The sequence below is a fragment of the Dreissena polymorpha genome, chromosome 4 (assembly GCF_020536995.1).
Source record: "Dreissena polymorpha isolate Duluth1 chromosome 4, UMN_Dpol_1.0, whole genome shotgun sequence".
Classification (NCBI taxonomy): Eukaryota; Metazoa; Mollusca; class Bivalvia; order Myida; family Dreissenidae; genus Dreissena; species Dreissena polymorpha.
The window spans coordinates 119,085,654-119,110,254 of record NC_068358.1 but is presented as its reverse complement, the minus strand read 5'-3'; the positions used below and the strand labels follow the sequence as shown (position 1 = coordinate 119,110,254).

The window sequence follows — 24,601 nt, the reverse complement described above, 5'->3', positions numbered from 1 at the left end:
AACAAAGAAGAAATAAAATCAGGACCCAAAAAATACTTCGATTTAACGGTGATTTCGTATTTTCTTGTTCAAAATAACGGTGTTAAAGTTAACAAGGTTTGTTATCATGAATAATTATTTTGTTTAATGTTGTTTAAATTTACAGTGTTGACTTTTTTAATTAGCGAAGAATTTCAACGAATTAATTGATTAATTTTGATATTTTTAAACATAATTTTTATAGTTAAATGCATTGATTTTTTTTAACTCGAATGAAGATACAGAAAACTAACCATTACAAATACATTAACTATTTAATATCCGTTTCTATTGTTTTCTGAAATATGCTAATTGAGCCACATAAAACTCAAATGAAGATACAGAAAACTAACTTTTACCAATACATTTACTATTGAATATCTGTTTCTAATGTTTTCCGAAAAATGCTAATTAAGCCACACAATAACAGATTACCAGATTACGCAAATATTTGTAAAACATTCACATACGCTTTGATAACAGGATAAGCAATTCGGCTACAGCGGCTGTCAACCCCGAGAGATAATTTGCAGGTTTATGGTATATATGGATTTATGAGTGACACGTGAATAACATATGCTCTATTGTGATGCTTTTTTTACAATACATTGCTTTTATTTGGAATATCTATAAAGTGTGCCGAAAAAACAAGAACATGAATAATGTTTTTCTGTAGAAATATTGCATATTAATTAACATACATCTGAAATAGTCCTATTATGAATGTCTAATATATATTAAGTGTATTGACAAATATATGATTTAAAGATGTAATTTTCAAATACACAATTCTTTGTCAACAAAACTTTTGCGAAAAAAATAAACGAATAGATTATTGACTTATATGAAATTTGGCAGATGTTTCAACCGATGCATTATAAATCATTTTGATATAAAACTGTTCATTGAAGCATACAAAAACGCAACTGAAATAGAATTGTGTGTACGAAGCATATTACAACCGTTTCTTTCATATTTCTGTGTTCCTTATTATTAAGAAATAGCGTATTATTAATTATCAATATTTTATATTTTTAAGAGTTCATTATATATACTTCAGGATATCACCATCGTCTGAACTCGTCGTCACAAGCTGGTCACCGCGGTCTGTTATTCTACAGATTAGTTCCTGTGCTGCTCAGTGAGTGCCAGCATGCACAGCGGCACGCAACCCTGATCGCATCCGGCAGCAATGACGGCACAAATAGAGGCCGTCAGTACAAACACCTCTCCCAACAGATCAGCGAGTTATTTGACCAATACTCTGCAAGTGAACTCACGACCACCTACTACCTGCGTGCTTGCGGAAAACTCTAAGGGCCGCCAGACATGGAGAAATGTACATTGCATTGCTAACACTCAGTAGGTGAACTCAACCACCCACTACCTGCGTGCTTGCGGGAAACTTCTGACTTTTTTTCATGTTGCTTGTACGCTGTTATGGTTATGCACTTCATAAAATATAAAAAAACAAGAGATTGCCAAGCAATGGTCCCCTACCGGTGAAACCCCACCATTGTCATTAATTTTTTTTTTACATTTGTTGCCATAGCAACCACAATTTTTTACATAGGAACAAAATGAATTGACGTGCATAATCTCCATATTGCCATCTGGCCATGTTTCAAGTTTCATGAAAAAATATGCAGAACTTTTGAAGTTATTACAGGATCCAGAAAAGTGTGACGGACAGACCGACAGACTGACACACGGAGCGTGAACCAGAAGTCCCCTCCGTTTCACCGGTAGGGGACAATAAGAATGCTTTCATTGTCGTTTACTACTGAATGATCGTATGTGTTCACCACGTTGTTTTACACTGTTATTTTACGTTATTTTATGTCAAATAAATAAACAAGGGCTGTTTGTAAAACATGCATGCCCCCCCATATGGGCTGTCAGTTGTAGTGGCAGCCATTGTTTGAATACGTTTTTTGTCACTGTGACGTTTACCTTTGACCTAGTGACCTGAAAATCAATAGGGGTCATCTGCCAGTCATGATTAATGTACCTATGAAGTTTCATGATCCTAGGCGTAAGCATTCTTGAGTTATCATCCGGAAACTATTTTACTGTTTCAAGTCACTGTGACCTTGACCTTTGACCTAGTGACCTGAAAATCAATAGGGGTCATCTGCCAGTCATGATTAATGTACCTATGAAGTTTCATGATCCTAGGCCAAAGCATTCTTGAGTTATCATCCGTAAACCATTTTATTATTTCGAGTCACTGTTACCTTGACCATTGACCCAGTGACCTGCAAATCAATAGGGGTCATCTGCCAGTCATGATCAATGTACCTATGAAGTTTCATGATCCTAGGCCTAAGCGTTCCTGAGTTATCATCCGGAAACCATCTGGTGGACTGACTGACCGAGGCACTGACCGACTGACCTACCAACCAACCGACCGACATGTGCAAAACAATATACCCCCTCTTGTTCGAAGGTGGGGATAATAAATAGATCAGAAAATTATTTCTTTTTTGTTTTTTGTTACTACTCTACACCAGAAGTTAAATTATTGACGTGACAAATATCCTCTTATTCAAATTAAAATTGGGGGCAAACGACGAAGGCGGAAACGTCTTGGGGGGCGAAATAACTAGGATGTAAAAATACGCGAAACATCTGGAATTCCTTATCAGATGGTTTACAAGCAAGTACTTTCCCACTGGATGTTACTGCAGAGAATACCTCAAGACCAGGTCAGCTGGTGGTCAATCAGGGTTTATCAGAACATTGTCATGTAAATGTTCAATTTCATTAAGATGGAGATTCAATGGAATTGTGTTTCAGAAATTTCAATTGCTATAAACTTTTTAAGTTTACCAGAAAAACTTGGTTCACGTGTAATATTAAACAAGTGATGTGTGTAAATTATTAAAGGAAGCAGTGCAAAAAGATCAAAACAACCAAATCTTATTATTTATCATCATCAGTTGTAAACCAATTATTGTCATTATTGTAATTATGAACAAGGGCTGTTTGTAAAACATGCATGCCCCCCATATGGGCTCTCCGTTGTAGTGTCAGCCATTGTGTGAATATGTTTTTTGTCACTGTGACCTTGAAATAAAATCCAATAAGTATCATGGAATCATTTACTTATTAATACTAAGATGAAATTCTCTATACATTCTGTCTACAATTTATGACACTTATGTCAATGACCTGTGAAATGTATCCAATTAATAGTGCAAAAACCAATCAGGAGCTATACTAATCAATTATATCCATTATATGATTGAGTCTTTGATTTTTTGGATTCCTTTCACACATTTTGACTTATTTGACAATATGTGAAACATGCACACAATTTGTAATGTTTTATTTATTAATTAATGGTAATGAAACATGTTATTTATAGCAGTTAACTCCCCTAGTCAATGACCACCATAGATAGCAATGCAATCTGATTAAAAATAGCCAAGGCTAGTGTTGTGTATTGGGCAAATGTATACAAGTGCAACTTTACCACATGACCAGTATCATGTGTTTACCACACACAGAAGTCAGTTATGTAATAGACCATTAATTCCACTCCCAACTTTGGCCACTTGCCAAGATACTGACCAGTATCAGATGGGGTTGTGAAATGGTGTAAACAGTGAACACCAGTCCATGTAATACTGGCCTATCACTTGTACTAGTTGGTTTGGAGTTAATACAGTTATGCATGTACAAATGAGACATTAAGCTCAAAAGTTAATGTGCGCTCTGAAAACTAACCAGAGGAGTGGGTTGAAATTTACAATCTTTACTTGGCATTTGAGGAAATCTGAACTCTCAGGGTTTGGATAGAACATCCCCAAATTAACTTTTCTTTACACTGTTGTTATTTTTGTTCAATACACAAATATTAACCTAACTTTACAAATCCTGTACAGTAAAGGAAACTAAATCTAAGTTGATATTTTAATATGCTTGATCCTATTTATGTATTAACATTGTTTTATACATACAAACTGTGTTGCTGTCTTTCAATTAACAAGCAGATTAAAAATTAATTATATTTTTATGTATAATTTGAATTGACAAAATTAAATGCAAGATGCGTAGCAAGAATTACATGTTTGATTTATTGTCAGTTAACCGTGACATTTTCTCAATGTTTCAGACCACAAGTTTGTCAAAGCTATCAACATCTTGGATGGTCAAGCTAAATAGAATTGACCCAGCAAATCACAACTGTCCTGTTGCCGTATCATATTACATTGGTTTTTTAAATGTTAAATTCTCTCGTCATTTCCATAAACATAGTATTTACTGGCACAAAAACAAAGGCTTATACATCATTATGAATGAACATGTGTCAAAAATTCAATTTGTAAGTCTCTTAACTGGACAGTGTGGAAACAGAATAAAATATGGGCTGTCCGTTGTAGTGGCAGCCATTGTGTGAATACGTTTTTTGTCACTGTGACCTTGACCTTTGACCTAGTGACCTGAAAATCAATAGGGGTCATCTGCGAGTCACGATCAATGTACCTATGAAGTGTCATGATCCTAGGCAAAAGCGTTCTTGAGTTATCATCCGAAAATCATTTTACTATTTCGGGTCACCGTGACCTTGACCTTTGACCTGGTGACCTCAAAATCAATAGGGGTCATCTGCGAGTCTTGATCAATCTACCCATGAAGTTTCATGATCCTAGGCGTATGCATTCTTGAGTTATCATCCGGAAACCATTTTACTATTTCGGGTCACCGTGACCTTGACCTTTGACCTAGTGACCTCAAAATCAATAGGGGTCATCCGCAAGTCATGATCAATCTACCCATGAAGTTTTATGATCCTAGGCGTATGTGTTCTTGAGTTATCATCCGGAAACCATTTTACTGTTTCGGGTCACCGTGACCTTGACCTTTGACCTAGTGACCTCAAAATCAATAGGGGTCATCTGCAAGTCATGATCAATCTACCCATGAAGTTTCATGATCCTAGGCGTATGCGTTCTTGAGTTATCATCCGAAAACCATTTTACTATTTCGGGTCACCGTGACCTTGACCTTTGACCTAGTGACCTCAAAATCAATAGGGGTCATCTGCGAGTCTTGATCAATCTACCCATGAAGTTTCATGATCGCGTATGCATTCTTGAGTTATCATCCGGAAACCATTTTACTATTTCGGGTCACCGTGACCTTGACCTTTGACCTAGTGACCTCAAAATCAATAGGGGTCATCTGCGAGTCATGGTCAATCTACCCATGAAGTTTCATGATCCTAGGCGTATGCATTCTTGAGTTATCATCCGGAAACCATTTTACTATTTCGGGTCACCGTGACCTTGACCTTTGACCTAGTGACCTCAAAATCAATAGGGATCATTTGCAAGTCATGATCAATCTACCCATGAAGTTTCATGATCCTAGGCGTATGCGTTCTTGAGTTATCATCCGGAAACCATTTTAATATTTAGGGTCACCGTGACCTTGACCTTTGACCTAGTGACCTCAAAATCAATAGGGGTCATCTACGAGTCATGATCAATCTACCTATGAAGTTTCATGATCATAGGCGTATGCGTTCTTGAGTTATCATACGACAACCACCTGGTGGACGGACCGACATACCGACCGACTGACCGACATGAGCAAAGCAATATGCCCTCTCTTCTTCGAAGGGGGGCATAAATATATAATGATGAAATTAGATAGCAAAAATTTCAAAAATAAGAAGAATTAAAGTACTGAATTAAAAAAGTCAGCGCAAATAGATTTGTAATGCATGGTAATCTCTTAGACTTAAAATTATGGTAAATGTTTATTTCCTACCATATAAAAATAAATTTATGCCATAATTGTTTATCTAATAAAAGAGCTGTCCGACAAAGGTATGAAGTAAAAGGAAAGTGTGAAAGACAGCAATAGATAAAATATATTTAAAATTTAAATATATTATTTTTATCTTCTAAATTGTGTTTGTTTTTTTAACAGCAACGCCAAAAAATTATTGATTTATATTGATTCATCAAAATCACTGTCTGAATAGCTGTCTCATATATTATGTCATCACCAATCATGCATAAAACGCTCAACCCATCTGATAATAGCAACAGAACGACTTTACTGACACGCGTTGCTTTTGCCGTTTTATCTGCAACGAACCTACTTTTTTTATATTTACTTATGTATGTCGTATCCATTTTGCAATGACTATATTATTAAATATTGTATATTGTTTTAATAAATATGAAATTATTTTTTCTACTTGGTAGATTATTTGAAAAAAGCTCCTGCAAATTAGCCTTTAAAAGATCAGAATCGACAAAAACGAGTATTATTTATGTTGTTTGCCCAATTATTAAGAAATATGAACTTTCCACTTTAGAATGTTTCAAAGAGTTAATCCAAAAATTGTCTAATTACAATTTAGGCCTTGTTTTCCTTGATTTCAGAACTAAAATCAGACTAAGTCCAATTTTAGGCCTTCTCTTGATATCCAAATTTCCCAAGTTCAATTTTACGCCTGGTTTTAAAAAATCCGCCTGGTTTTTTCTTCAGTCTGCACAATTTTACGCCAGGATTTGCAAATGTTTAACGTGTCCGCCAGCTTTACGGGCGTAAAAGACACGTAATTATATTTACGTCTCAAAACCAGCTGATTTACGCCAGGATTTTTCATACTGGAGGGGTCATCTACTGTAGTGACCCCAATTTCAATAGGGGTCATCTACTGTACAAGGCCAATGCACATGTGCAGTATCAAGCCAATCGGTCGATTCATTGATGAGTAAGATCAGAAACGATTTTCACACCTATTGTGACAGTGACCTTGACATTTGACCTATTGACCCCAATTTCAATAGGGGTCATCTACTGTCCAAGGCAAATGTGCATGGGAAGTATCAAGCAAATCTGTCGATTGACTGACTAGTTATTGATCGGAAACAAACTGGTCTACCGACAAACCAACTGATTGACCAACCGACATCCAGCAAAACAATATACCCCCCCTTTTACGAATGGTATAAAAAAGGTCAGGAAAACTGTTATTTTAAACAAACTTTCTAAGTCTAAGTACCCTGACTTTGGCAAAAATCAATAAACCAGAACAAAGTTTAGACTTTATATCTAAGTCATGCAGGTTGACTTGCATACCAATTAATCAGGTTAGTATCTGCAAGCATTAACAAGAAAAGTCCAGAAAGCTGTTATTCTAGAGAAAATTTCTAAGTACAAGGCCCGTAACTTCGCATGAAAGCAATCAACTGGAACAAAATTCAAACTTGATCTATAACTTAAATGCCTGTAGACTCACATACCAAAAAATCAGGTCAATATCTGCAAGGGTTCAGGATAAAAAACTTTAATTCTAGAGGAAATGTTATGTCTCAGCTATTCGTTATGTGACAATGAACGGGTCAAAATCTATAGAATTTAAATAAGGAAGATGTTATGGAATAACAAAAGTAAACATATGCTAAAGTCAGCAGAACGCTATCAATGGAAAATGTAACAATATAAGAGTTAACTGCACAAAACTGATCAAGTGTCAAAAATGAGCCTTCATGGTGGCTATAACCATTGAAGTTATGGGTTCTTACATTTATAAATGAATAGTTTAGATAATAATTTATGAAATATTACACAGTTCCCTATAATAGGTTTTGACTTCAAACACTAAGATGACAGTTTTTATGTGATAATATAATAATACTTTTAACAGGATACATCTGTTTTGGATCACTAAGTTTAAATTTAGTAGCAATGTAAGTTTGAGGTTTTTAATATAAAAGAGAGCAATGTTTTATGTATTACAGTCCAGCTCGGGTACAACTAGGATATACATAGATTCATTTTAGTTGTGAATCGTGGGACAGACCCATAAGGGTCAGGCAACCTGCCCTATTTTTGGACTTGAATATTTTGCAAACTCTATTTTTTTTTAAGTTACTGAATCTATCTTATTAATAAGAATACTTTGTGTACTTTTTTAATAACAGAATAAAGTCTCAAAGGACACTTCATTATGAACTTGTGTATGCTTCGTCCTTCCACCGATTATGTTACAGTTATATGTTACATCCGTTGCTATACATGTTGACATGGCAGAACCAATTATGTTTGCATTTATATTTGTTGCAGTGCTTTATACTTGTCTGAAGTTTAAAAATTGTATAATTCAATTTGCATCATTTAAAGTCAGGGCCCTCAATCAATCAAATCTGCTGCCGAATTTCGACAGAAGTCCCCCACCTGAAAAGTATGCTTTTTTCCCCTTTTGGGGGGAAAAATTCCCCCTAAAAAAAAAAAAAAAATTTTTTTTTTTTTTTTTTTTTTAATAGAAAGATGGGTCTCATGATAATTATATCTCAATTCTATTTCAATTTAATCTTTTCAAACATACTACATTATGAAAAATGCAATGAATATAGTGCAAACATGTACAAATGAAATAATGAGAGAGTAAGTAAAAAAAATCCCCCAAAAAGGGAAACGCCGCGAAAAATTTCCCCTCCTTAGGACTGCGGACCCCTTGCCCCAAAGTAGTGTGAGGGCCCTGAAAGTTTGTTGGAAGATGTTTAGCTCTTTTGTTGTCTGCCTTAACACAAAATACAGTAAAATATATCAATATTGACTGGTTATTGAGAAGGAGCAGTTTATATATACTACTCAAAATTTGCTAAGGATCACTTTTTATTGCATGTATAATCTGAAGTTCACCCCTAGCTAGATTCAGCCAGCTTCATGCATCAACGATAAATCAATACATAAAAATAAAATCAACAAGGATATCAGTAAAACTGATGGATGCTCCCCAAAAAGTTATCAAACTTTAACAAAGGTTAAAGTTTTGGACAGAATGACAGACAGACAGGACAAAAACAATATACCCCCGATCTATCGATCAGGGGGCATAAAAAGTGAAGCTTAGCAAATGTTGAGTAGTGTATTTAAGGGACAGTGATCTTGACCAGACTCACTTCAAAAGCAATCCCAAGCTAAGAGACTGTAAGGAAAATACATTCCCATATAATTTAATTGGAATCTGTATCCCTACAAACTAATGCGATAATGGGCAATAACCTTTTTATATTTAAAGGAAAACCGATCTTCACCCCAATTCCTTGCCACAAATGCAAGAATAATCTAGGTCTGCATATTATTGTCACAGCAAAATATATCCAACAATGTTAATTTCATTAATATATTTTCGTAAATATTTATGCAATAACAACTGCACCAATAGAAAGTATAAATAAGTTGTTTCAAAGAAGTTACACAGGCACAGTAAAATAAATGTTAAATTTGGCTGTGCAAAATGTGTTTATTTGTGGACGTCTCTGCTTCAATTTTAACAAATTAACAATAACAAAAGCAAATAGCATATAAAACAAGAGATTGCCAAGCAATATTGTCCCCTACTGGTGAAACTCCACCATTGTCAGATTATTTTATTTTACATTAGTTGCCATAGCAACCACAATTTTTGATGTAGGAACAAAATGAATCGACGTGCATAATCTCCATATTGCCATCTGTCCACGTTTCAAGTTTCATGAAAAAATATGAAGAACTTTTTAAGTTATCGCAGGATCCAGAAAAGTGTGACAGACTGACAGACAGACTGACACACAGAGCGCAAACCATAAGTCCCCACCGGTATCACCGGTATGGGACAATAAGCCTTTCTGTGAATAATTAAAAATAATAGTATGTTTGTATCCATTTATCAAATTTTTTAAGATTGTTGGTTAATTTTTAATATAATTATTTTATAAAAAAAATCATAATATATCATGAATATAGTAGCCAAAATTTACAGTGTCTTTCAGTAAAAGGCTTTGGTAGATGATTAACACAAATAATGTTCTCAAAGTGCAGTACACTGTAACTCCAATATAATGCTTTCTGTTATAACGCTGAATCCAATATAACGCGGGTGGGTCTTGGATCCCGTTTTTTCTCCAACCTTCCATTTCTGATTCAAATCCATATTATGCAACTTCATGTATTTTCAGACAATTCAAAGATGGCGTCAATCACATCTTGATTGCTTTATTCAACCGTCCGTTGAACCGCTTTTAATCACTTCGACAAGTGTTAAACAACACCAACAGCTAATTGGTGTAAATCTGTTGTGTAATGTCAATAAAGGTGTGAAAAACTCGCTTGTCATGCAGTGTTTATTACATGTATTCCCTATCAGAGCGGTTCGGTGCGCTAATTTCAATAAGATAAGTGCAAGCGGGATAATTATAAAATTAAAGTTATTCCAAATGATAAGAAAATTCTTACAGGGATATGATTGCAGTCTGACTATATTAAAGGAGCGGCTATGAAATATACTGTGCACATAATAAAACAAGTTTTTCTGTCATTTCATTATCATTCTAGTATTTAGTCATTTAATCTTTCAGTTCGTGTACAAGAAATTAATTAAATAATCCAGACGATTTAAATACATGCTAACGCAGTGTAATTGTTAACAGAGATTCACTTTCATTTTTGTTCCCGGTAACAGAAAGTCCCCGGAATGCACGTTTTTTGCATGACTGTGTATGACGCAATAAAAAATTTCTTTGTACATGTATCGTATTGCATTCAATCTAAATTTAAATTCGCTCATCCAATGAAAGCTCTGCCCCATGATGCACTGTTCTCTTTACACTTCTGAAAATGGCGTATGCATATGGTTGTGTTTGTGAAATTCAAAAACATATTTATCGTCATAAATGTTCATCAATTTTTTAAAGTGATATTGTAACTTGATTGGATTATCAGATAAATGTGCACATTCGAAAAGCGGTATGTATATTGTTATCGACACGATTCGGTTTATATGCATGTATTTGCGGATGACAACACAGCATGGCAATACACAGGACCTATATTATAGGCTATACTATACCTGTTTTTATAGCCCCCTGCAATAAATGAGCTCAAAACTGTTAAAAGCGGATCCGTTTATAACGCTGTTGCATGGCTTGGACCCCGTCATCCGCATTATATTGGAGTTACAGTGTATAATCAGTTGATTGTCTTTCTTATGCCTGAGAATGACCAGTTACCCCTTTCCCACTCAGAGCCAAAGTGGAAATAGCTATGTGCAAACAGCATAGAACCATAACAGCCTGGGAGTAACTCGCAGTCTGTTCAGGTTTTATGCTGTTTGCTGCTGACATCAGCACCTGAGGTTTGGAGATAAAGCCTTAAGACTTGAATCTAGTAAGAAAGGTCTTGAATTAAATATAACTTTCTAAGCAACTACAAATGCTTGAAAATACATATCAAAGTGGTAAAGGGTTAAATACTTAATGGGTTCCCATATACGGTTTACAGACACTAATAATGTTTGGTAATTTTTATTTCTATCATTTTAACAGTTGTTTTTTATACGCCCGTTTTAAAAAAAACGGGACATATTATAGTTTCACCTTTGCGGCGGGCGGCGCCCACAGCAGTTTCCGCTCTCTAATTCAAATAGTTTTTATCCGATCTTCACCATACTTGGTCAGAAGTTGTATCTAGACAATATTTAGGTCAAGCTCGAATATGGGTCATGCCGGGTCAAAAACTAGGTCACAGGGTCACTTAAACCATTTCAAGCATAAAGCATGGTGTCTGCTCTCTAATTGAAGTAGTTTTCATCCGATCTTCACCAAATTTGGTCAGAAGTTGTGTCTAGACAATATCTACATGTAGGTCAAGTTCAAATATGGGTCATGCCAGGTTAAAAACTAGGTCACGAGGTCACTTAGTGCATTTCAAGCATTAAGCATGATGTCCGCTCTCTAATTGAAGTAGTTTTCATAAAATCTTCACCAACTTTGGTCAGAAGTGGTGTCTAGATGATATGTAGGTCAAGTTAAAATATGGATCATGGTAAAGTTATCAAGTTGTCCAAAGCCTTAAAACAGGCATATCTTGTGCCAGTATGGCACTCTTGTTTTTACATATTATTAACAGTTAGTTACAATCATATAGAACCCACTTTATAACTATATTGGTGAACTAATTAATTATTTCCAATGAAAAAAAAATTAAAATGTAATGCAGATGGAGCTTAATTGTATGTAGCCTCATCATTACTTCAAACTGGCCAACATGTGAAATAGTGCCGAAAATTGTGAGGCTAACCATTACCTTAATTTAAACAAGAGTTCCGCGGTCGGAGATGACCGCATTGAAGCCGGATTTTTGATTTAAATGACAGGAAAGTACCTTTCGTGTTTTTGTCAATGCAATACTTAAATTACTGAAATATTGTTCAAAGGTCAAAATGAAATGTAAGTACTTTTCAAGGCATGAGCAAACCTTGTGTTATGTTTTGAATGCATGCATATACATGAACAACAATAACATTTAAGGTCACAAATATGAACTTGAATTGACAATTAGGAAAGTTTGATCTCAATTTTTTTATTAGCAAATTAGTAAGATATTGTTTGAAGTTTCCATCAATTTCATTATCAAATGTAAGAAAATAAACTTAGATGAAATAATACTATTTATTGTTTTGCTTTCACATACCTACACAGAAATCCAGACAGCCTTATGATCACTCCAAACAACAATTTTAACATTTTAACATTTAAGTTCACAGTGACCTTGACCTTCAAATGAATGACATTGAAATGAATGACCTTGAAATGACCAGTGGTCATCTAAGTGTGCTTGCAAACCTTTACGTCAAGTTTGAGATTCTAGGTCCAAGCATACCAAAGTTATAACAATTTTAACATTTTAACATTGAAGGTCACAGTGACCTTGACCTTCAAATGAATGACATTGAAATGAGCAGTGGTGATCTTCTAGTACTGGCCAACCTTTATGTCAAGTTTGAAGACTCTTAGGTACAAGCATACCAAAGTTATAACATGGAATAAGAACTTTAACATTTTTACCTACCAAAGTTATAAGAACTTTAACATTTTTACATTCAAGGTCACAGTGACCTTGACCTTAGAATGAATGACCTTGAAATGACCAGTGGTCATCTAAGTGTGCTTGCAAACCTTCATGTCAAGTTTGAAGACTATGTCCAAGCATACCAAAGTTATAACAATTTTAACATTTTAACATTTAAGGTCACAGTGACCTTGACCTTTAAATGAATGACATTGAAATGACCAGTGGTCATCTTCTAGTACTGGCCAATCTTTATTTCAAGTTTGAAGACTCTAGGTACAAGCATACCAAAGTTATAACATGAAATAAGAACTTTAACATTTTTACATTCAAGGTCACAGTGACCTTGACCTTCAAATGAATGACCTTGAAATGTCCAGTGGTTACTTACTAGTTCTGGCCAACCTTCATGTCAAGTTTCAAGACTCTAGGTCCAAGCATACCAAAGTTATAACAACTTTAACATTTTTACATTCAAGGTCACAGTGACCTTGACCTTCAAATGAATGACCTTGAAATGTCCAGTGGTTACTTACTAGTTCTGGCCAACCTTCATGTCAAGTTTCAAGACTCTAGGTCCAAGCATACCAAAGTTATAACAACTTTAACATTTTTATATTGAAGGTCACAGTGACCTTCACCTTCAAATGAATGACCTTGAAATGACCAGTGGTCATCTGTTAATCCTGGCCAACCTTCATGTCAAGTTTGAAGACTCTAGGTCCAAGCATACCAAAGTTATACCATGAAATAAGAACTTTAACATTTTTACATTCAAGGTCACAGTGACCTTGACCTTCAAATGAATGACCTTGAAATGACCAGTGGTTACTAACTAGTTATGGCCAACCTTCATGTCAAGTTTCAAGAGTCTAGGTCCAAGCATACCAAAGTTATAAGAACTTTAACATTTTTTATATTGAAGGTCACAGTGACCTTGACCTTCAAATGAATGACCTTGAAATGACCAGTGGTCATCTGTTAATCCTGGCCAACCTTCATGTCAAGTTTGAAGACTCTAGGTCCAAGCATACCAAAGTTATACCATGAAATAAGAACTTTAACATTTTCGAGCATGCCGCCACCCCGCCCACCCGCCCACCCGCCCGCCCGCCCGCCCGACAACATCAATCTATAAGCCGAGATTTTTTCGAAAAAAATCCGGCTAATAAAATAAATTTGATACAAACTTTCTAAAAACAAACTCTAAATTGCTATAAGGAATACATTGGAAAATTCTTGAATGTACCTTTTGGTTTGCACCATTTATAGAGAATATTTATTATTAACTTTTTAAACACTAATATTCCCTTATCAGATATTAATATGGAAAACTTAATTAAAAGATCAATATATTGCAGAAACCTATTTGAAAACAACAAAAGGGATTTTTAAAATATTCTCTAATATTTTATAAGGATTTTTTTTCATAAAAAACTATTTTGGTGCCCAGTTTTACATCAAAGTTTTATTGCATTTGTTAATTATACAAAAAATAATGTTTTAGTGTCATATAGAAATGATCAAAGACATTATTTACATTTAAAACTTAAATAAATAAATCTGAAACAACAGACATTATAACATTTTTATTGCATGGTTAACTATGCAGAAACTACACAAAATTAAGTCCACTTAGCTCAAACGATTACTATAAATAAGCCAAATAGAGTTTGCATTCAATATGCAATATATGTGAAATCATGTTGAAAAGACAACTGTTGTATTATGATTGCTATATTATCCCCATAAAGAATTCTTCATGATTTGTTAAACCACACGTTAGTTCCATGCATCATATCACTAAGAGTTTTTTCTTTATTATTGTTAATGTTTATTCAATCTCTACAGCAAAAATAAATGGTATGCCCTGTGAACACATTTTAAATTCATTCAAATTATATATTGAAAGAGTGTCTATATTTTATATAGAAAGAGTGTCTATATTTTATATTGAAAGAATGTCATTATTTCATATTGAAAGAGTGGCATAATTTTATATTGAAAGAAAGGCATTATTTTATGTTAAAAGTGTGATGATCAACAATGCACAATTTATCACAATGAAACAATTACAAGCAAAAAATTAATGTGAACATACCAGACACGGATTAGAGACACACAACATCTATGTCCTGCACACTACCATCCCAATACAATACCTACAGATAAGAGGCAAACAAATCACCACTGGATCTACAAAAGAACCCTTTAATATCACCAGCAGGCAACAGCTGTCCCAAAGGAAGGATCAATGCTGCATATCATTTCATTTCCATATACGGTTTGATTAGAACCAGATGTTTTTTCATCACATTTACTAAACTCACTGACAGCAGATGATAAAATATAAAAATATTTAAAATTTCATCTCTTGCAATGCAAGTCAAAAAAGTGGTGTCCTGAGAGATCTTATTTTGCATTAATATATACAATTATATAACATGTTATCATTATTTAGCAGTTTTTCTTATGCTTCAATGAGACCTCAACCAATGACACTAAGATGGCGTGCAGCGTTTAATACAAAATGAACATCCGTGACATTTTGAGAAAGCTATAACACCTAATTATTGTTTTCCTATGCATATCTCTTTGTTTATGTGGATAACTAGGTATTTTACTACTTTTCTAGACCTTTGGAAAAAACTTGGGACTGAAAAAGGCAACAAAACCTATTGGTGAAAATGTATGTTGCAAAAATATTAAAAATATCTTTAAAATATGAATATTAAAGACAGTTGCCGGTAGCAGCATGCTTTTTGAGTTATGCATGACACATGTTCAACATGTACTGCTGTAGGAAGAGTATTGTGCATATGTTTTCCTGTTCTTGTCAAATTGTCCTATGAGACACATTTAATGTTGTATTTTTCATTACTCACTGTTTACTGACTGATCTTGACCTTGGACTATGACCTTATGGGCCTTACATGCAAACAAACAAGAAAATGTCGTACAGCGTATATAGGCATACAGAGCTTAAGGCCAAATCATTTTCTCTATAGTAACAATGATCTTTACCTCGATTACACTGTGTATAAAGTTTCATAAAACTTTTTCAATGTGTCATTTACAAATGATTTATTACAAACAATTTTTCAATATCTACAATCGGTGATCTCGACATTAAACCCACACAACCAGTATGTAATCACATGCTAGAAATTGGTATAAGCCATTTATGGATGTAATCTTGATACTAAAAGCTTGATTTGTCTTCAAATGACTAAGCAGAATCCATGTTTAAACTTTTTGTTACAGATACCTTTACCTTAATCACTCAATCCCCAATCCCAAAGAGGGGGAGGTTGGTTTAGTATAAGATATCTACCCTAAAAGGCCAATTATTATGAAACATTTCCAACAAGATTTACCAAACTTGGCATACAATGAAACTACAAAAAACAAGCAAATTCACTGAATTCATATCCCCCGCCAATATGCTTCTGGACACAAAAGTGTTATATTTGACACTAAAAAAGCATTTTTTCAAGATACAAAGGGCCATAACTCCGTTATTAACAGATGGTGTACAATGCCATTTGGCGTGCATCATCCTCTTATTGATAAACATACCCATACCAAGTTTCAATGAAATCCGCCAAAGCACTTCCAAGAAATGGCTCAAGACACACAAAAAAAGCATTTTTCAAGATACAAAGGGCAATAGCTCCGTGATTAACAGATGGTGTACAATGCCATTTGGCGTGCATCATTCTCTTATCCATATATATACCCATACCAGTTTTCAATGAAATCCGCCAAAGCACTTCCAAGACGGACAGACGGACGGAAAGATGGATGGACAACGCCAAAAATATATCAGATAAGAAATCCTTGTCCACTATTTGTAAAAATAGACACCACTGCGGGGTAAAAATTTCTCTCAAACTTCTTCTGCGTTCACACAGCAAAATTCAAACTGTTATAGTATTTAATTATAACTAGAAATGGCGCGGCAGAGGCCGACGCGTATCCCCACGCCGCATGTTTGACCCAAGGGCGCCCCAGGGTTGATCATGGGGCCATGCATAGTTGAGATTGACTGTATTGTCATAAGAGAAGTTCAGTATCAATTAGAAGTGAATGGGTGTAAAAATAAAGAAGTTATAGTAAAAGGCAATTTTGGGAGGGTGTGGCCTATGTGGGCGGGGTGCCCCAGGGTTGGTAATGGGGCCATGCATAGTTGAGATTGACCGTATTGTCATAAGAGAGGTTCAGTATCAATTTGAAGTGAATCAGTGTATTAATGAAGAAATTATAGTAAAAGGCAATTTTGGGCGGGTGTGGTCTATGTGGGCGTGGCGCCCCAGGGTTGGCAACGGGGCCATGCATAGTTGAGTTTGACCGTTTTGTCATAAGAGAGGTTCAGTATCAATTTGAAGTGAATCAGTGTAGAAATGAAGAAGTTAATGTAAAATAACCTAAATTTTTTTTATAGTAAATGGATTTTTTTTGGTGGGTGTGGCCTATGTGGGCGGGCGCCCCAGGGTTGGGATTGGGGCCATGCATAGTTGAGATTGACCCTAATGTCATAACAAAAGTTCAGTATCAATTTGAAGTGAATCCGTGTAGAAATGAAAAAATTATAGTAAATGGAAATTTTTGGTGGGTGTGGCCTATGTGGGCGGGGCGCCCCAGGGTTGGGAATGGGGCCATGCATGGTTGAGATTGACCGTATTGTCATAGGTGAGGTCCAGTATCAATTTGAAGTGAATCGGTGTAGAAATAAAGAAGTTAATGTAAAATAACCTAAAAAAATGAGTGATAATTTCTGACGCGGCCCCACCCCAACCCCTATAACTTTTGACCCAGGGGTCAGATCAAAATTCCAAATAGTGCACCGTCGCACATATGCTCATAGCTACCATGTGTGTAAATTTCAAGGTTCTAGTGCTTTTAGTGTAGGAGGAGATAGTGGCCAGGACGGACGGACAGACGGACAGACGGACGGACAGACGGACGGACGGCGGAGATCACCACAATATCCCCACCTTTTTTTCAAAAAGCGTGGGGATAACAAACGATTAAATTGCAGAAATATTATCAGGAGAAAATGTGTAAAACAAGAGATGTGTTTGTCAGAAACACAATGCCCCCTATTGAGCCGCTTTGAAGCCATAAATTTTACCTTTGACCTTGAAGGATGACCTTGACCTTTCACCACTCCAAATTTGCGACTCCATGACATACACATGCATGCCAAATATCAAGTTGCTATCTTCAATATTGCAAAAGTTATGAAGAAGGTTGAAGTTTTGGTTAACATTTTTGATTTTGTTTTTTTTACCTTTGACCTTGAAGGATGACCTTTCAACACTCAAAATGTGCAGCTCCATGAGATACACATGCATGCCAAATATCAAGTTGCTATCTTGAATATTGCAAAAGTTATAACCAAGGTTAAAGTTTTGGTTAAGGTTTGGGACACACAAATACAATGACAGACAGGCCAAAAACAATATACCCCTGAGCTTTCAATCCAGGGGCATAAAAATTATTAAATTATAACAAACGAAGAAGTTGCAGAAATATTATCAGGAGAAAATGTGTAAAAAAATACAGCATACATTTTACAAATTACAAAGTAACTAGAGTTACAAACTCGGCCTATGCACAGTGGTCATTTCAATATTGAGAATACAAGTTGTATGTTTGACTGAAGTCCCTCACCTCATTCATGAGAAACAAGCTTACCAGAAAACTTAACTTTGCAAAGATACCAATCTAGGTTTGAATTGAATAACTTGACATTTCTTCAAAACGTTGCCCTAAACAGACATTTTTCTGGTAAAAAGGGTCATTACTGTGGTAAACACATCACAACCAAAATATAATAAATGTGCAGACTTGATGTAATTATGTTTCATATGATTGTGAACTTCAAGCCCTTAATTATTAATACTTATTGATTTACGAGCGGCACAAAAATGGATGGATCAGGAACAACAAGGATAATCACCTATATGCACCTTTGAAAGTGGGAAAGTAAATATTGATGAATTAACAGACACATGTCAAGACCACAACACTCTAATTTGATATACAACTACTAAATTCTTTAGGGGAAGGGGGGGGGGAAGAGAGAAATAAAAATTAATTTCCTTTAACTTACTTGTTAACATATTTGACCTATTTCGAAGTTTATTATTACAAACATTATACTGATAATTGTTATCCCCACGCTTTTTGAAAAGCGTGGGGATATTGTGGTTGTCTCCGCCGTCTGTCCGTCAGTCTGTCCGTCCTGGCCACTATCTCCTCCTTCACTATTAGCACTAGAACCTTGAAACTAACACACATAGTAGCTATGAGCATATGTGCGACCCTGCACTTTTTGGAATCTTGATCTGACACCTGGGTCAAAGTTATTGGGGTTGGGGTGCAGACGGGTCAGAGATTTTCACTCATTTTTTAGGTTATTTTACATTAGGCCAAAAAAAAAAGTCTTGGTTCAGGGAACATGGCCAGAAAAATGTAAGAGGGTAGGTAGGTTTTTTCTTTTTTTTTTTTTTTTTTTTTACCAGTCGACTGATTTCAGGGTGAAAAAGGGTCAGTTAATGCACCCATGATTGTTTAAACATTGACCAAATGATTAACATTGCACATGTGGTATTTAGTCGTTGTATATTATTCAATATTCCTAGCTCTTTATGCACTTCTTCAGGGCTAGCGCTGGCCCAAAATTTCTTTGAGCCAACCATTTTTTGTTTGTCTGTCTGTGATAGTGTGACCTTCATATTCAAAAGTGAACACGCCATCTTAATCAGTCTCTGGTGTTTGGGGTGTGACCTTCAGAATTTTTTTCATCATGAGACCTGACCTAGTCTCCGACAGGTGCTCAAGAGTCTAAATAGTGGCTGTCAAAAGAAGGGTAACCTCAGAATAGCACAAGTCTTTCTTCTGGTACATTTTTTGATAAAATGGCAATGGGTTTGAGCGCATCACACAGGAGGTGAGCAGTGTACATAAATTTGAATGTTGCTATTGGTTTGTACAGGCTAAGGGCCTCACAGTACATTGATTTTGATTCATTATCAAAGCGAAGCCAATTGTTGTCAAGTTTCCATGACTCTTGGAATGCTCTAGTGTTTTGTGTTTTAATTTTTTTTTTTTGTTATGACTCTTTAAGGTTAAAGACGCCATGTTAGCGACTGTAGAGACAAAGTGGTTACTTCCATTTTTATAGTAGACTAGATGAATGACTCTTCCTATGTGTTAAAAATTCAAAACTTTAATTACAATTAAACCGCGCGTGTTTTTCACATTTTCATTTGATTAAAATACGCTGCTGTCAGTTAGCATAGTGTGCGAGTAAAACAAACAAATTAATTAATTATCATCTTTTCATTTCGATCGGAAATTGGCAGAAAGTTGTAACATCATCAACATAGAACTAATTATTTAATTATCACTTTTAAATTCAATAAAATCAATAGACAGCTTGGAAATAATTAAATTATTGTCACGCTTCTTTTCATTTTTAATCTTTAATAATACGACATTTGCGACCGGCCGCTATTTTGTTTGCAGACGACAATATTAACTGTGTATTCAAAGTGCACAGTATCTGCGCATGAATGACCGAATATTACTCCATAGCTCCACCCATTTTTACATTTCATTCAACAACGTCATTTGATGTGTAAGAGAGCTCAATGTTGATTGGCCAGCTAGCATGCGCACTTCAATAACAATAAGGTCAAGCGATGTCTCGTATACAGGTGCAGACCGGTTTTTGTTCACTGTTCAAATTGCGAACACTTTCATTGAAACAAAGAGAAAAATATAGAAACCCAATCCAGATTTAAATGGTGGCTGTTTTCAATGAAATTTTACGAGATTTTAGCATTTTCGCCATCAGATTTTTTTCCATGGACCAAAAAAATCGTTAGGGTCGGGGGCAAAAAATAGGGTCGGTCGGGTTCCCTGAACCAAGACTATTTTTTTTTTTGGCCTTAACTTCTTTATTTCTGCACCAATTTACTTCAAATTGATACTGAACCACTCTTATGACAATACGGTCAATGTTAACTACCCCGGTATGCATGGCCCCATTACCAACCCTGGGGTGCCCCGCCCTCATAGACCACACCCACCCAAAATTGCCTTTTACTATAATGTCTTCTTCATTTCTATACTGATTCACTTCAAATTGATACTGAACCTCTCATATGACAATACGGTCAATCTCAACTATGCATGGCCCCATAACCAGCCCTGGGGCGCCCCGCCTACATAGGCCACAGTCACCCAAAATTGCCTTTAACTATAACTTCTTCATTTTTTTTAGATTATTTTACATTAACTTCTTCATTTCTACACCAATTTACTTGAAATTGATACTGAACCTCTCTTATGACAATATGGTCAATCTCAACTATGCATGGCCCCATTACCAACCCTGGGGCGCCCCGCCCACATAGACCACACCCACCCAAAATTGCCTTTTACTATAACTTCTTAATTTCTACGCCGATTCACTTCTAATTGATACTGAACTTCTCTTATGAAAATACGGTCAATTTCAACTATGCATGGCCCATTTACCAACCCTGGGACGCCCCGCCCACATAAGCCACACCCACCCAAAATTGCCTTTTCCTAAAATTTCTTCATTTCTACACCGATTCACTTCAAATTGATACTGAACCTCTCTTATGACAATACGGTCAAGCTCAACTTTGCATGGCCCCATACCCAACCCTGGGGCGCCAAGCCCACATAGGCCACAACACCCACCCAAAATTGCCTTTTACAATTATTTCTTCATTTCTACACTGATTCACTTCTAATTGATACTGAACTTCTCTTATGACAATACGGTCAATCTCAACTATGCATGGCCCCATTACCAACCCTCCAGGGGCGCCCCGCCCACATAGGCCACACCCACCCAAAATTGCCTTTTACAATTATTTCTTCATTTCTACACCGATTCACTTCTAATTGATACTGAACTTCTCTATTGACAATATGGTCAATCTCAACTATGCAAAGCCCCATTACCAACCCTGGAGCGCCCCGCCCACATAGGCCACACCCACCCAAAATTGCCTTTTACTATAACTTCTTCATTTCTACACCCATTACCTTCTAATTGATACTAAACTTCTCTTATGACATTACGTTCAATTTCAACTATGCATGGCCCCATTACCAACCCTGGGACGCCCCGCGGACATAAGCCACACCCAACCAAAATTGCCTTTTACTAAAATTTCTTCATTTCTACACCGATTCACTTCTAATTGATACTTATCCTCTCTTATGACAATACAGTCAATCTCAACTATGCATGGCCCCATTTCCAACCATGGAGCGCCCCTGGTTCAAACATGCGGTGTTGGGATACGGTCGGCCTCGGCCGCGCCATTTCTAGTTAATTTTATTATATTTTTCAATGCTTTATTGGTTACTGGATGGTTTCGTTTTTAGTTTAAATTTTGATCAATTCATTTGTAATGTTTTACATTTGAAGAAGCAGATGGTGTTTATATCCTCATTTTTACCATTAATTTCCTATAATGTCAACCACTGGTGTTATTCAATTGTCCATTTTGTCTTTAATGGACAACCAATACAAACCCACTGCACATCTGCCACATTGCAACAGGCTGAAGCATACAATTTCTGTCACAACTGTTTTTTGTTGATAAAGGGTATCATATAATCAACATGACCGTGCATACAGCTATACATTCAATGACAGCACAAATCATAACATTTTAGACAGACATTGCCTTTAAAAGGACATAATGTTGAAATGTAAATTTTCAAGTTTTTAGCTGCTATTCCATAAATTAAAGAACACATTACTGTAATTACTCTAAGTTTTCAGACACCCTCTTTTTTAGCAAAATAATTATGTTTCATGACTTAATTTTAAGACATATGGGGTTTCATCCATAATTAATGTCTATTAATTTTCGGACAGAATAGTTTACAGCGCTATTCTACAGTCTTCTGCCTGTTTTCCCTTTTCTTGTGACGCTTCGATCATGGATTGTCACAACAGGACTTGAGGTCATAAAACCTGGCAAATGCATGCCCGAGGGCAATGGACCATTGCATTCGAGTAATTGGGTAAATAACCATGTACACCGGTAGAAAATAATGGATTCAGCCAACAGCATTTGAAACAGTGTCATCCTTTTTAGGAAGCAGAATGTTTTCATGTTTTAATTTTTTGTTCTATATCATTTCAGGTAAGAGTTAGCAAAGCTGTGAAGTTTTATTTATTTTAATTTTAAGCAGAAAAAGAAGAGTTAATTACAAGAAAATTATTGTACATTGATTTATTGCATTTATTTCAATATTATTATAATGTTTGCACACCTTAATTTAATTTTTTTTCTCACTTGTCATTTTTTAAATAATTTTTGTGTAAAAATTTCGGACACAAAATCTTTTTGTTATTTTTTCCGTCTAAAAACTTGGTAATACAGATATATCAGCAAGCAAAAATGCAATTTGGTGTATGAGTTATCATCATTTTAAATTGAAACAATTATAATTATACAATTATGAAATGTTACAAACAAGAAACAATTGTGTAATTTTGAGTGTTTGTGTAATTTGTGTTCTAGTTTGTGACAAAACATTATAAATTATAGTTAAAGACAATTTTGGGTGGGTGTGGCCTATTATGGGCGGGGCGCCCCAGGGTTGGTAAAGGGGCCATACATAGTTGAGATTAACTGTATTGTCATAAGAGAGGTTCAGTATCAATTTAAAGTAAATCGGTGTAGAAATGAAGAAATTATAGTAAAAGGCAATTTTGGGTGGGGGTGGCCTATGTTGGCCGGACGCCCTAGAGTTGGTAATGGCGCCATGCATAGTTGAGATTGACTGTATTGTCATAAAAGAGGTTCAGTATCAATTTGAAGTGAATCGGTGTAGATATGAAGATATTATCGTAAAAGGCAATTTTGGATGGGCGTGGCCTATGTGGGCGGTGTGTCCCAGGGTTGGTAATGGGGCCATGCACAGATGAGATTAACTGTATTGTCATATGAGAGGTTCAGTATCATTTTGAAGTAAAATCAGTGTAGAAATGAAGAAGTTATAGTAAAAGGCAATTTTGGGTGAGCGTGACCTATGTGGGTGTGGCCTATTATGGGCGGGGCGCCCCAGGGTTGGTAATGGTAATGGTTGGGCCATACATAGTTGAGATTGACCGTATTGTCATAAGAGAAGTTCAGTATCAATTAAATTCGAATTGGTGTAGAAATGAAGAAATTATAGTAAAAGACAATTTTGGGTGGGTGTGGCCTATTATTGGCGGGGCGCCCCAGGTTTGTGTTGGGGCCTAACATAGTTGAGATTGACTGTATTGTCATAAGAGATGTTCAGTATCAATTTGAAGTAAATCGGTGTAGAAATAAAGAAATTATAGTAAAAGGCAATTTTGGGTGGGCGTGGCCTATGTGGGTGGGGCGCCCCAGGGTTGGTAATGGCGCCATGCATAGTTGAAATTGACCATATTATCATAAAAGAGGTTCAGTATCAATTTGAAGTGAATCGGTGTAGAAATGAAGAAATTATAGTAAAAGGCAATTTTGGGTGGGCGTGGCCTATGTGGGTGGGGCGCCCCAGGGTTGGTAATGGGGCCATGCATAGTTGAGATTAACTGTATTGTCATAAGAGAGGTTCAGTATCAATTTGAAGTGAATCGGTGTAGAAATAAAGAAATTATAGTAAAAGGCAATTTTGGGTA

The 24,601-nt window shown here is 35.8% G+C and overlaps 1 protein-coding gene and 1 long non-coding RNA gene across 3 annotated transcripts in view; both read right to left on the bottom strand.

Moving 5' to 3' along the window:
- Nucleotides 1-24,601, bottom strand: part of LOC127880156 (OTU domain-containing protein 4-like) — a 183,025-nt gene that overhangs the window by 64,448 nt on the left and 93,976 nt on the right. The gene's annotated exons all lie outside the window — the stretch shown is intronic.
- LOC127880160 (uncharacterized) lies at nucleotides 12,375-13,945 on the bottom strand. The gene is made up of 2 exons (XR_008049443.1): nucleotides 13,370-13,945; nucleotides 12,375-12,501 (listed from the first exon to the last, which is right to left on the bottom strand). It is a non-coding gene; the product is annotated as an uncharacterized LOC127880160 (long non-coding RNA).